A 13,017-nucleotide genomic window follows, 5' to 3' on the forward strand; every position below is an offset into this window, starting at 1 on the left:
CGTGCGCGGCTTAGCCGTGTCCGGGGAAAGGGGGATCCTGGAGGTTGAGCCGATGCCGGGTGCTCGGACCTTTAAGGCCCCCCGGCGGAGGCAACACACCCCTTTGGCCTCTGCTTCACATAGACGGCACCCCCGGACCGACCCACCCGGGGGAAATCGGCAGTCGCCTTTTCCTGTCCTCCTCTCCAATCTTCGTCTTTCTCTCCCACATTTACATCTTTCCTGTCCTCTTTTCACTTCTTTTACTTCCGTATTTCCTGGTGGCAAGGGTTAACCTGGTGTAATTATCCAACCTTGGGTATTTTATAGTAGGTTATAGTGGCGATGCATGGTTGGCGCCTTCAGGCTTCGAATCCTGTAGCGTCCCCTTGTTGGGCTCCGTGGTGGGTGGCCACCATCGCCGCCGAATTTTCCAATTTTTTATGGCAGAAGCTTTTCCCCCATTACCTGATCGCTCCCTGAAGAGGGGGCGCACCGATGAACAGTTCAACTTTTTCATGCAACCGAAAGTGTCCTTTCCTAAATTCCACGTTGTCCACAGTCAGCACGAAACAGACAGTCAGAATGATATCACCATTTCTTGTAGCCAAATCTATCACTGACGCAATAGGCCCAGGTTATAAAGTGACGAAGATGGGAAGTGGCGATCTTCTACTCGAAGTTCGCGACAAGCCACAATACGACAAACTCTCGAAACTTGTTGCATTTGGAGACATTCCCGTTTCTGTCGGCCCGCACAGGTGGATGAACACAGTGCGCGGTGTCATCTCGGAAGATGACCTTATCGAACTTACCGAAGAAGAATTGCTAGAAGGATGGCAAGAACAGAACGTCGTCAAGGTACAAAGGATAAAAATAAGGCGCGATAACAAAGAAATACCAACCAGGCATATAATCATCACTTTTGGAACTAGCAACTTACCAGACTCAATAGAAACAGGATACTGCAAACTCCGTGTAAGGCCATACATTCCTAACCCACGCCGATGCTTCAAGTGTCAGCGGTTCGGGCACGGTTCTCAATGTTGCCGAGGGCGCACTACTTGTGCAAAATGTGCATCAAATGAGCACTCGTCCGACACTTGCAATTCCACCATCCGTTGCGCTAACTGTGAAGGGGATCACCCCGCATACTCTCGTTCTTGTCCATCCTGGAAAAAAGAAAAACAAATCATCGAAATTAAAGTAAAAATGAACCTTTCCTTCCAAGAGGCGCGCAAGCGCTTCTCGATGAACCAATTTAGTCCGTCCTACACCGATGTGGCGCGCCGGGGGGCAGCGCTACATCCTTCGGTGGCCGCCCAAGTCACACGGAGTGTGACGGCAGTCACGCCATCAGCCCCCCCGGCTGGAACAGCCAGCGCTGTACCGGCCCCCACAAAGGAGGACCAGCAGACCCTCGGGCCTGTTGGACTCAAGGCCACTGCGCGCGCAGATAGGCCCACCACCCCTGCGAACGTGCCCGCTGCGCAGGCACTATCCACCGCCTCAGATGAGGTGATGGATACAAATACAAATATGGCGTCTCAGACGCCGAAGGAACGGCGCAGCTCCATCGAGCGCGCCCGGAAGATAGAGAGATCTCGTTTCACGGGGCCTGGAAAGGTCTCGTGAGATAATCTAATCCATATTTCTTAGACACACAGCACAAAACACATACATCATGGATACACAAATAATACAGTGGAACGTCAGGGGTTTACTCCACAACCTAGACGACATAAAGGAACTCTTACATAAGTACTGTCCAAAAGTGCTGTGTGTCCAAGGAACACATCTTAATCCTTCACGCACCAACTTTCTCCGGCAGTATACCGTTTATCGAAAAGACCGCAACGACGCCCTCACCTCGTCTGGCGGCGTGGCAATAATAGTAGATAAAGGTGTTGCTTGCCGGCAACTATAGCTTAAAACAACTCTAGAGGCAGTTGCAGTCCGTGCGGTACTGTTTGATAAGCTGATCACAATTACCTCTGTATACATCCCCCCGAACTACCAACTTTCAAAAACATAATTTCACACCTTTATCTATGAACTGCCCGAACCCTACATTGTCGTTGGAGACTTTAATGCACACAACACCCTTTGGGGAAGCCGTCGTTGTGATGCCAGAGGACGCTTAGTTGAAAACTTCCTCCTCACTACAGATGCTTGCTTGCTTAATGGGAAAGAACCTACATTTTACAGTGTCGCAAACAAAACATTCTCATCTATCGATTTAAGCATCGCATCGAGTTTACTCTTGCCGCATCTGGAGTGGAACGTAATTAAGAATCCTTACAGGAGCGATCATTTCCCCATTGTCATAAAACTAACAAAAGGTGACGTGTGCTCTCCACATGTCTCCCGGTGGAAAGTCGATTGTGCCGATTGGACACGATACAGGGAGCTGACACATTTGACTTGGAACGACATCTGTAATCTATCTATCGAAGATGCAGTGACATATTTCACGGCGTTCATAGTTGATGCAGCGTCAGTATGTATCCCCGTAACAAATGGATCGTCCTGTAAGCGACGTGTTCCATGGTGGAACGATGACTGCAAGAAAGCGCGTAGAAATCAAAATAAAGCTTGGAACAACCTTCGAGACACTCCAACTACGGAGAATTTGATCATATTCAAGAAAATAAAGTCTGAGGGTAGAAGAACGCGCCGCCGTGCCAAAAGGGAGAGCTGGCAAAGATATATTTCTAGCATCAACTCTTATACTGACGAACGAAAAGCCTGGAATAGGGTGAATAAAATCAAAGGTCGGCAAACTCATCCTCTACCATTACTAAACACGCAAGGAAATACCCTTCAGGACCAAGCTGACACCCTTGGGGCACATTTTGAAAACATTTCTAGCCCATTCCATTACTCCGATGCATTCCTTAGATACCAGAAACAAGCTGAGAGACGGCCTCTGGACCTAAAAGGAAAGAGCAATGAATCGTACAACCGTCCTTTCAATATGGCTGAATTTCAGGCTGCACTACATAGTTTTAATAAATCAGCTCCGGGCACCGATCGAATAATTTACGAGATGATTTAACACCTGCATCCCGAAGCACACAAAGCGCTCCTCTCCCTTTTTAACGCCATATTCTCTGCCAGCTACATCCCGTCAGCCTGGAAGCAAGCACTCATAATCCCGATTCTGAAAGAGGGCAAGGACCCGTCTTTGACCAGCAGCTATAGGCCTATAGCCCTAACAAGCTGCCTGTGTAAGTTTTTTGAGAAAATTACTAACCGTCGCTTGGTGCATTTTCTTGAAAGTAACAAGATACTAGATCCCTTGCAGTGCGGCTTCAGGGAACATAGATCCACAACAGATCAACTTGTCCGTATCGAGACAGATATCCGGGATGCCTTTGTGCACAAACAGTTTTTCCTATCGGTATTTTTAGACATGGAGAAAGCATACGATACAACTTGGCGTTTCGGAATTCTTCGTGATCTAGCTGGAATGGGCGTCCGAGGCAACTTGCTGAAGGTGATTCAAAGTTATCTGTGCAACCGCACATTTCGTGTTCGTGTTGGTAATGTCCTGTCTCGTCTATTTACTCAGGAAACAGGTGTGCCACAAGGTGGAGTGCTGAGCTGTACTTTATTCCTTGTAAAAATGAATTCGCTCCATACTATCATACCACGTACAATGTTTTATTCCGTATACGTGGATGATATCCAAATAGGTTACAAGTCATGTAATCTTAGTATCTGCGAGCGACAAGTGCAGCTTGGCCTGAATAAGTTGTCTAAGTGGGCAGACGAGAACGGCTTTAAACTAAACCCTGAAAAAAGTACATGCATTCTTTTCGCCAATAAGAGAGGGGTAATACCGGAGCCCGCTATTGATCTTAATGGAGAACGGCTATCTGTTAGTCATGAACATAAATTTCTAGGTCTCATTTTAGACTCCAAACTAACTTTTATCCCACACTTAAAATATCTGAAAATGAAATGCTTGAGGACAATGAATCTACTCAAGCTCTTGTCCCGCACATCTTGGGGAAGTGACAGAAGATGCCTCTTGAGCTTGTACAAAAGCCTAATACGGTCACGCCTTGACTACGGAGCCATTGTGTATAACTCTGCGACACCTAGTGCTTTGAAGATGCTCGATTCCGTTCACCACTTGGGTATCCGTCTCGCTACTGGTGCGTTCAGGACTAGCCCCGTAGAAAGCCTGTATGCAGAGTCTAACGAATGGTCCCTACATCTTCAAAGAACATATTTAAGTCTCTCATACGCCCTCAAAGCGAAATCAGATTTCCATCATCCATGCCATTCAGTTATTTACGACCTGTCTACGGCTAGGCTTTTCCGTAACCGCCCAGGCACTAGACCTCCTCTGTCCCTTCGGTTGGAAACATTGTCCGAAGAAACAGGTGCGCCGATTTTAGAGAATGTCATAATGGCAACAACGCGGCTTCCACCGCCTTGGGAGTGGAAAACTATCGAGTGTGACGTGTCGTTTGCAGAAATATCAAAAGGAGCACCTGAGGCACACATACGGTCACATTTTCTTTAGCTTCAGGAGAAATATTCTTGTGCTGAATTCTACACAGATGCCTCTAAGTCTTCTTCTGGGGTTGCTTACGCAGCACTAGGACCAGCATTCTTAATATCCGGTACATTGAACCCACATACATGTATCTTTACAGCGGAAGCATATGCAATACTCTCTGCAGTGAAGCACATCAGGGAAACGAATCTTACTAGGGCTATAGCATTCACAGACTCACTGAGTGTAGTGCGAGCCCTTATGAACGTATGTAAACATAAAAACACTGTCTTTAACGAACTGTATACATTGCTATGCTCAGCTTATAGTGCTAAACAAACGATCATCCTATGCTGGGTACCTGGCCATTGTGGCATAAAGGGCAACGAAGCTGCTGACGAGAAAGCTACTTCAGTAGCTTTTAGTGACACGGATATAAACATACCCATCCCAGCCACAGATCTTAAAGCATACCTGCGTCACAAGCTCAAATTCCATTGGCAGCAACAGTGGAATGCAGAGATATCAAATAAACTGCAGTTGATAAAACCCAAATTAGGATATTGGGTATCGGAGAGAACATCACGTTATAACGAAGTGCTCCTTTGCCGATTAAGAATAGGACACACCTACGGCACTCACTCTTACCTCTTGACTGGGGGGCATCCGCCCTCTTGTAGTAAGTGCGGCCAAAGTCTCACAGCCGTGCACGTTCTTATTGAATGCCCTGCAATAGAAGCACAGAGGAAAAAGTATTTCATTTCCGCATATCGCGAAAATATTCCTCTTCACCCGAAATTTTTTCTCAGCAATGAACAGCTTTTTAATCCGAAACTAGTTTTAGAGTTTTTAGCTGAAACAGACTCTCTCGAAATAATTTGGCCAGGAATTATTTAGCGCACTATAACAGCCCCTGTACTCAAAGAAATTCTTGAAGTTGAAGTGTCAACGTTATGTTTTATCGCATCATGCCTCTAACGTATCAACGTTTTATCGCATCGTGCCTTTAACGTATCAACGTTTTATCGCATCGTGCCTTTAAACTATCAACGTTTTATCGCATCACGCCTTTAACGTATCAACGTTTTATCGCATCATGCCTTTAATCATTGCCATAGCCCACAGCACTACTACGTGTCATTATTTTAGCAACAATACATTTTACGCCATTCACAGAAACAGATTTTAGGCCTCTTTACAGCCATCTTAGATATATCATGAGGAATGCATTGCCTACACCATTCACAATGCACTTTAAAAATTACATTTGTCATGGCGCTCTTTGGCCATAACTGGCCCTTGCGCCATAAAACGCCACACATCATCAACGTTAAACGAATTAAGATGAGGCGTGACAACAAAGAAATACAGACGAAACACCTGATACTTACTTTTGGAACAAGCATCCTACCCGAGTCAATCGAGGCCGGGTATATCAAGCTCCGTGTTACGGCCATACATCCCTAATCCCCTGCGTTGCTTCAAATGCCAGCGTTTCGGTCACAGTTCACAGAGCTGCCGAGGCCGCCAAACCTGCGCGAAATGCAGTGCTCACGAGCACACTTCTGAATCTTGTGAAGACTCTCTCCACTGCGTAAACTGTGAAGGCGAGCACGCCGCGTACTCACGGTCGTGCCCATCCTGGAAAAAAGAAAAGGAAATTGTTACAATTAAAGTCAAGGAAAACGTAAGTTTCAAAGAGGCACGCAGGCGGGTATCTTTCCTGCCAAAGCACACCTTTGCCGATGTGGTGCGTCAGGGGGCAGCGCCACAACGGTCTCCGGCGGCTGTCCGACCCACAAGCAGTGAGTCGGCAGCTATGCCATCTGCCCCCGCGGCGGTTGCAGCTAGCGCTGCTGCGTCAACCCAGAATGAGGGATCATCGACCCCGAAGGTTGGCGCAGCCGAGGCTGCCCCGGCCTCCCCGGCCCCTTCCAGCGCTGGCAACAGCCGGCGCAGCCAGATCCCTCAGGGAGCCCCATCGACCTCCGGGCTGGTGGGCGCAGGGGTCTTGCCCTCCAAGGCGGGACTCTCTCTGGTAACCTCTCGCTCGCAAGAGCACGTGTCCGGAGCCTCACTAGAGGCAATGGACACTACACCTGTCCTCAAAGCGCACCCACCGCCTAAGGAACGGCGAGGCTCCCTAGAACGCTCCAGAAAGGGCAAAACTCCGATTACAGGGCCTCGAAAGGGCTCTGTAATTTAATCTCTGAAATCTCCACAATCACTACTTCTGTTTCTGTACACACAGCACCTATTTACTATCAACCTTGATGATGTACAAGAACTCGTCCACAAACACAATCCAAAAGTGCTGTGTTTACAGGAAACACATTTAAAATCTATACACACACACTTTCTCCGAAGTATGTTACATTTTGCAAAGTCCGCGAGGATGCTGTTGCATCATCTGGCGGTGTAGCCATTATTGCTGACAGAAGTGTAGCGTGTCAGCTTTTAAAGCTCCAAACGGCCCTTGAGGCCGTGGCCGTTCGAGCCATACTTTTAAATAAACTCATTACCATCTGCTCTCTGTACATACCACCACATTATCAGCTTCACAGACGCGATTTAGAATCATTAATAGATGAGCTCCCAGAACCCTATATGATTCTCGGTGATTTTAATGCACACAGTAGTTTGTGGGGCGATCCACGCTGTGATGCGCGAGGTCGCGTCATTGAACAGATGCTTTTCTCTTCTGGAGCATGCCTCTTGAATACAAAGGAGCCTACGTATTTTAACCTGGCTAACAAGTCATTTTCTGCCATAGATCTTAGCATTTTATCGCCGACACTTTTACCCTACTTTAAATGGCATGTGCTTAACAATCCGTGTGGGAGTGACCACTTCCCAATAATCCTAACTACGCCGAAACAAGCTCAACTTCCCCCGCAGGTACCGCGGTGGAAGGTTGACTCAGCCGACTGGGAGCAGTACCGCACTCTTACACATATGACCTGGTCTGAGATGTCCGGTATAACCTTAGATGACGCTGTTGCATATTTTACAGCTTTTATACTTGATGCCGCATGTAAATGTATTACTCAAGCGAGCGGCATGGGTTCCAAACGGCGTGTTCCCTGGTGGAACGATGCATGCAGGCAAGCACGGAGGGACCAGAACAAAGCGTTGGCGATGCTTCGCGATTCTCCAACAGCAGAAAACCTGGAAAACTTTAAACATATCAAATCCCAGGCGAGGAGAACGCGCCGACAAGCAAGACGAGAGAGTTGGGCGAAGTATATAGCAAGCATCAACTCGTACACAGACGAGAGCAAAGTATGGAATAGAGTGAAAAAAGTTAATGGGCAACAAACATATTCCCTGCCTTTAGTAAATAGCCACGGAGAAAGCCTGGAAGATCAAGCCAACTACTCCGAAACCTTCCTAAAGTACAAAACGCGAATAGAACAGCAAAAGTTACAAAGAAAATGTGATAAAAGTGTGGCGTATAACGAACCATTCTCCATAGCAGAACTGCAGGCAGCACTGAATGATTGTAATACATCCGCCCCAGGCTCAGACCGCGTAATATATGAGATGTTGAAACAACTACCCTCCGAAACACAAAAAACCCTCCTTCACCTTTACAATGTTATATGGTTTTCGGGCGAAATCCGCTCTGTTTGGAAAGAGGCTACTGTAATTCCAATTCTAAAACACGGAAAGGATCCTTCCTCTGTATCAAGTTACAGACCAATAGCATTAACAAGTTGCCTCTGCAAAGTTTTCGAAAAAATGATTAACTGTCGCCTACTACACTTCCTCGAATCAAACAAATTACTCGACCCATACCAGTGTGGGTTTCGGGAGGGTCGATCCACCAATGACCATCTCATACGTATCGAGGCACGTATCCGTGAAGCTTTTGTTCATAAGCAGTTTTTCGTATCAGTATTCCTAGATATGGAGAAAGCATATGACACTACGTGGCGGTTTGGGATACTGAGAGACCTCTCACAGTTAGGTATACACGGTAATATGTTCAATATTATCGAAAGTTATCTGTCTAATCGCACATTCCGTGTTCGAGTGGGCAACGTTCTGTCACGGAAATTTGTACAGGAAACTGGAGTGCCGCAGGGCGGGGTGCTCAGCTGCACGCTCTTTATAGTAAAAATGAATTCTCTTCGTCTACACATACCACGTAACATCTTCTATTCAACATATGTTGATGATGTGCAGATAGGTTTTGAATTAAGTTCTCTCGCAATCTGTGAGTGACAGGTCCAGCTTGGTCTTAACAATGTCTCCAAATGGGCTGATGAGAACGGGTTCAGACTGAACCCACAAAAAAGCACATGTGTCGTTTTCTCTAGAAAAAGAGGCCTGCATCCTGATCCTAAAATTGTGTTGCATGGTGAGCGTCTACCCATAAACAGGGAACATAAATTCTTAGGCATAATCTTAGACGCGAAATTAACCTTTATACAGCACATAAAGTATCTTAAAAACAAATGTATGAAAACAATAAATATCTTAAAGGTGCAGTCACGTACAACCTGGGGCAGTAATAGAAAATGTCTCATCAACCTATATAAAAGCCTCATACGCACACGACTAGACTATGGAGCCATAGTTTACCAGTCGGCTACTCCAACTGCTCTGAAGATGCCAGACCCTGTACACCAATTAGGAATTCGCCTATCAACAGGGGCCTTTAGGACAAGCCCAGTGGAAAGCCTTTACGTTGAATCGGATGAGTGGTCACTTCATCTGCAGAGAACATATTCGTCGTTCATGTATTTTCTGAGAGTGAACGCAAACAGTGACCACCCCGCGTATTCCACTATAAATGATTTGTTCAGTTCTCAACTTTTCCGCAACCGGCCCACAGTGGCAAAGCCTTTCTCACTGCGTGTTAGAGACATAGCTGCAGAAACAAGGGTTCCACTGCTTGAATACCACCTTATGCCCCCTGTTATACGGCCGCCGCCCTGGCAGTGGCAACCTATACACTGTGATACATCTTTCGTAGCTGTTACAAAGCACGCGCCTGTCGCGCATATACGAATGTACTTCCTCGAATTACAGCACAAATATTCCTCTCCTGAATTTTTTACTGACGCATCGAAGTGTTATTCTGGCGTGTCTTACGCAGCGGCCGGTCCATCCTTTTCGGATGCTGGTGTTCTGCACCCTAACACAAGTATTTTCACAGCAGAGGCCTACGCGATATTGGCCGCCGTTAAACACATTAAAGAAAATAATATCCCAAAGGCAGTTATATACACAGATTCATTGAGCGTCGTAAACGCTTTGAAAACTGTCAAAAAATATCAAAACCCTATCATTGTATCTCTTTACTCAGCATTACTAACCACCTATGCGTCCAAGCAGCAAATCGTGGTATGCTGGGTGCCGGGGCACCGAGAGATAGAGGGAAACGTGTTGGCTGATCAGCTAGCCACATCCGTCCACGCGAACGCTTCCAACTCTTCCACGACTGTCCCTGTAACGGTCCTCAAGCCCTCAATAAGAAAAAAGTTAAGGGCTTTCTGGCAGCGCTTGTGGGACAAACAAACAGAAAATAAACTACATGTTATCAAGCCGTATCTTGGTAACTGGCCGCCGGTATCAAAGAATCGCCATACAGAAGCGACACTTTGCAGACTCAGGATAGGACACACATACAGCACACACACATACCTCTTGTCCGGTGGCGATCCACCCATGTGTGATAAATGTGGTGAGCCACTTACCGTGCTTCACATCCTGCTGCAATGTACTGAATTAAACGCAAATAGGAAAAAGCATTTTCCATTACCACACCGGCAACTAATTCCACTTCATCCTCTTATGATCATAGGCATAGAACCGCTCTTTAAATATCAATCCTTGTTATAATTTTTAAAAGATGTGCAAAATTTTCATGTTATATCACCAGGAAGTCCGTAGCACGGCCTCTTACCTGAGGTCTCGGCTGCGGTAACTGCATTAAGAGAAAGCACCTGCCTCCCAGCCTTTGGGCTCAAAGGCCTCCCGGAGGCACAGGTGCTATTTCCATGTTCTTGCATTTTAGCACCATGTTCATTTATCATGCATACTATCTCCATAGACAACTACATGTATCACTATAATAATTTTATTCCATATATCATTTTACGCTTCTATGATACGGATTGATTTTAGGCCACTTTACAGCCATGCTACATCCCACCATCGCCACTCACAAATCAGCGCTTAACCGAACATTATAAGTCATGGCGCTCTTTGGCCACACCTGGCCCTTGCGCCACTAAACAACACACATTCATTCATAGACGGTGTTTCCAATGTCAGAGGTTCGGCCATGGCTCGCAGAGCTGCCGTGGTCAAACAACTTGTGCAAAGTGTGGAGTCCAGGGCCACCCCTCCGACAACTGCAGCGGCACACCTCACTGTGTGAACTGCAGTGGTGACCATCCAGCCTACTCACGCTCTTGTCCAAACTGGAAGAAAGAAAAAGAGATAATCACACTTAAAGTCAAGGAAAATATTTCGTTTAAGGAAGCCCGTAAACGGTGCTCACCTTTCCACAACACACCTTATGCTGATGCGGCGCGTAGGGGGGCAGCGTCGCAGCGGCCAATGCCAAGTGCCCAGCCCGCGTGCAGCGAGCAGGTACCTTTGGCTCCTGCCCCCAGGGCGGAAGTAGGTAAGCCTACTCCATCCAACCAGCAACCAGACCAGGCTACCCTTGGGTTGCCGGCCCCACAAGAGTTTTCTGCGGCAACCTGCGCTACACGCAGCGATCCCGCAGTACCGATAGTGGCCCCGAAGGTAGGCGCAGCCGAGGCTGCTTCGACTTCCCCGGCCCCTCCCAGCGCTGGCAACAGACGGCGCAGCCAAATTCCACAGGGAGCCCCATCGACCTCCGGGCTGGTGGGCGCAGGGGTCTCGCCTTCCGAGGTGAGACTCTCCCGAAAAACTTCTCGCTCGCAAGAGCGCGTGTCCGGCGCCTCACAAGAGGCAATGGACACAACACCTATCCCCACGGCGCACCAAGCGCCTAAGTAGCGGCGAGGCTCCCTCGAACGCTCCAAAAAAGGCAAAACTCCGGTTACGGGGCCTCGCAAGAGCTCTGTAATCTAATTATTCATTTCTGTTTCTGTATACACAGCACCAATTTACATTAAACATGGATACACAAATCATACAATGGAATATCAGAGGTCTTCTGAGAAACCTTGATGATGTACAAGAACTCATCCACCAACACAATCCAAAAGTGCTGTGTTTACAGGAAACACACCTAAAATCAAAACACACAAACTTTCTCCGACAGTACATAACCTTTCGAAAAGATCGCGATGATGGTGTAGCATCATCGGGCGGTGTTGCCATTGTCATCCATAAAAGTATTGCGTGTCAGCATTTACAGCTACAAACGCCTCTTGAAGCAGTGGCGGTTCGAGCTGTTCTCCTAAACAAACTCATCACTATTAGCTCTCTCTACATACCCCCACATTACAAATTAACTAAACATGAATTCCAATCCTTTATAGATCAATCGCCAGAACCTTATGTTGTTCTTGGCGATTTCAATGCGCACAGCTGCCTGTGGGGCGACTCTCGTACAGACGCGCGAGGTCGTCTCGTTGAACAGTTCCTTTTCTCTTCTGGTGCTTGTCTTCTGAATAAGAAGGAAGCGACATACTATTCTCTTGCAAACAGAACATTTTCTTCAATAGATCTTAGCCTAGTCTCCCCGTCACTGCTGTCTGAACTTGAATGGGATGTAAACGACAATCCTTACGGGAGCGACCACTTCCCTATACTACTAAGAACATATAAAGAAAATGAATGTCTACCACAGGCTCCCAGGTGGAAAATCGATACAGCCGACTGAGAGAAATTCCGAACTCTCACCAGGATCTCATGGACTGACATGTCCTCTTTAGAAATTGATGCCGCCGTTCAGTATTTTACAGCCTTCATTATAGATGCCGCTTTTAAATGCATATCTGAAGTAAGTGGTTTCGCATGCAAACGGCGCGTCCCGTGGTGGAACGACGAGTGTAGGACCGCCCGTAAGAAACAAAACAAAGCGTGGGGGTTGCTACGCGCCTCTCCCACTGCGGAGAATCTTATTACCTTAAAAAAAGCAAAATCCGAAGGAAGGAGAACGCGCCGACAGGCCAGAAGAGAGAGTTGGCAGAAGTTTTTATCGGGTATCAACTCTTATACAGAGGAGGGTAAAGTTTGGAACAGGGTCAACAGGATAAAAGGACGGCAAACTTACTCACTCCCCCTGGTAAACAGTCAAGGCGATACCCTGCTTGAACAAGCAGACTCACTTGGGGAGCACTTTCAGAGCGGGTCAAGTTCCAACAATTATTCAAAACGTTTTCTCAAATATAAACAAATAGAAGAATGCAAGCCACTCATAAGAAAGTGTCGGCAGAATGAACCGTTCAACCGCCACTTTAGTATTGCAGAGTTGAGAGCTGCCTTGAGCGCATGCAAGAGCTCCGCACCACGATCTGATAGAATCATGTACGAACTGCTGAAAAACTTACACAATGACACGCAAGTTACACTAC

Source organism: Dermacentor andersoni, chromosome 7 (assembly GCF_023375885.2).
Source record: "Dermacentor andersoni chromosome 7, qqDerAnde1_hic_scaffold, whole genome shotgun sequence".
Taxonomy (NCBI): Eukaryota; Metazoa; Arthropoda; class Arachnida; order Ixodida; family Ixodidae; genus Dermacentor; species Dermacentor andersoni.